The sequence below is a fragment of the Exserohilum turcica genome, assembly GCF_000359705.1.
Source record: "Exserohilum turcica Et28A unplaced genomic scaffold SETTUscaffold_16, whole genome shotgun sequence".
Lineage (NCBI taxonomy): Eukaryota > Fungi > Ascomycota > Dothideomycetes > Pleosporales > Pleosporaceae > Exserohilum > Exserohilum turcicum.
Window position 1 is genome coordinate 414,963 of NW_007359981.1, and position 2,832 is coordinate 417,794.

Below are 2,832 nucleotides of genomic sequence, written 5' to 3' on the forward strand. Positions count from 1 at the left end.
GAACGACTTTCGTATAGAGCAGCTGCGAAAAAGTTTAGTGTTGTGTTGTCAACGTTGACGCGCCGCCACCACAAACAAACCCAGTCCTGTGCAGCCGCCGCAGAAAACACGAAATTACTCACTACACAACATGAAGCTGAGCTTGTAAAGTATATACAGAAGCTTTCTAGTTGTGGGCTTGGACTTACTAGGTCCATAATAAAAAATTTTGTGTTAAATATTGCGGAATAGGAGCCGTCAGATAGCTGGGTCACACGCTTTCTGGACCGCAACACCACCGACCTTACTATCAAATACACCACCAGGATGGACCGCAATCGTCACGAAGCTGATAGTCATGATAGTTATTGATCATATTTCGATCTCATCTTTGGGAAACTCGATGACTACAACGTTGCGCCGCATAACATCTACAATATAGACAAGAAGGGCTTCCTACTTGGGTCCACCATAAGGTCAAAACAGGTGTTTTCCAAACAACTTTAGGACCAAAAAATGATCACCGCCGCCATCAAAGATGGTAATAGAGAGTGGATAACAGTTTTAGCATGTGTTTGTGCTAATGGAAGCGCTGTAGATCCTTGCGTTATCTATGAAGGCAAGGTTGGACTTCGCGATGGCTAGGTACGCGACCTAGAGGTCGGAAAACACCACGTTTTTTTCTCTACAAGTCCATCTGGATGGAGTAATAACGACCTAGGCTTGGCTTGGCTCGAACAGGTTTTTGATCGTCAAACGAAGGCGAAAGCCAAACGCGATTACTAGATGCTCATCCTCGACGGCCACGGTAGCCACGTCTCACCCGAATTTATCGAATATTGTTACTCCCATCGAATAATACTTTCAATATTTCCACCCTACGCCACCCATACTCTACAGCCTCTCAACGTGGTGTTGTACGGGCCGCTGTCGGCGGCGTACTCTAAAGAGCTATCAGAGTTCATACGCCGCAGCCAAGCATTGCTCCAAATGCAGAAAAGTGATTTCCTCCGCCTATTTTGGGTGGCGTATACATCTACCTTCACTACCGATAATATTTTGAGCAGTTTTGCAGCCACCGGGCTCCATCCCCGCGATCCCGAAGTCGTACTCAAACGGTTCAAAACCACCACATCACAACGAGATAACAACTTGAAAAGTAGAGAGGTGGGAGATGGAGATAGCTGGCGTACGCTGTCAAGATTATTTGACGTTGCGGTACCGGATAGGTCGACGGCTGCAGCCAAAGAGCTCCGCCAGGCTCTACATTCTCTGCAGGTCAACAACGAGCTTCTCCACGTTGAGATCGACGAACTTCGCGGTGAAATCGCCACCAAAAAACAGAGGCCGAAGCATAATAGAGTTCTCGACCTTTAACAACACCAAGAGTACCAGAGTCTGGCGGTGGTGTGGAGCCCTCGGGCGGTACGGGAAGCTTGAGCGCGTCAGGCTGTACAACACCAAGAAGAAGAGGCAGAAAAACTCTAAAATAAAAAGAGAGAAAAGAGATGCGAGAAGCCGCTGCCTAGTATAAAAAACAAATAGCTACAGAGGCAAAACAGGCGCGGGAAATTGCAAAAGTTGCCCGCGAGAAGGAACGGGAGGCTAAGGCTGCACAACTTGCTGCCGCGCGCGCCTAAAAAGAACAAGATTGGCTTGCTGCAACAACAAAAAAATCTCGCGATAAGCAAAGTACACCTAAACGAAAAGCTTCATCGTCGCAGAATACAAAAACAGCAAAACGTCGTCGTGTGGTGGGCTGCGAGAGTGGTGATGGAGTTGCACCGCCGCCCGCCAAGCCCTCCACCAAAACCACCACCCGCGGCCGCAATATAAAGTTACCAGCGAAATATATATAGACGGAAATATAACGTGGTTCACAAGCGAGTCGCTCACCCAAGCGAGTCGCTCACGCCCCACCAGCGCGTCGACGTCGAGACTGCAACACGTCATGTCTCAACAACGTCAACATTTATTAGCCTATCCTGAATCAGATCTTCAGCTTGCTCTTTTTGATATCCAATCGCAACGTGTTCAAAGCCAAAGACGTGCTGCCTCTATCTATAACGTGCCTCAAAGAACCCTATCTGACCGACGCGCTGGAAAGCGCTCTCGACGCGACTGCGAAGCGAATTCGAAGCGCCTAAATAAGCTAGAAGAGGAGGCTATAGTTAAGCGTATTCTTGAGGAGTCTGCGCGAGGATTTGCGCCTACAAAGCCTGACGTTCAAGCAATGGCTGATAAACTGCTGCATGAGCGTGGGAGCAACCCTGTTGGCAAGAACTGGATTGATAACTTTGTTAAGAGGACTCCTGAGCTCCGCACGCGCTGGAGCCGTCCCTACGATCACCAGCGAGCTACCTGCGAGGACCCAGCGGCTATCCAGCGCTGGTTCGACTTAGTTCAGGCGACAAAGCAGAAGTGGGGTATTGTGGACGACGATATCTACAACTTTGACGAAACTGGCTTTATGATGGGCAAGATTTTATCACAGTTAGTTATCACAGGCTCAGAGGGATATGGCAAAAAGAAGCGGATCCAGCTAGGTAACCGTGAGTGGGTTACTGTGATCCAAGGCGTGGGCGCGTTAGGTCGCCGGCTACCCCCCTTCGTTATCTTTGCGGGCAAGGTGCTTATCGACGTCTGGTTTAAAGACCTGCCTACTGACTGGGTTCTTGAAGTTAGTCCTAATGGCTGGACGAATAATCAGCTTGCTCTTGCGTGGTTAGAGCACTTTGATACCTATACAAAGAGGCAGACTGTGGGTGGGTATCGACTGCTCATTATCGACGGCCATGAGAGCCACTGCTCCGTCGATTTTCAAGATCTTTGCAAGGAGAAGAATATCATTCT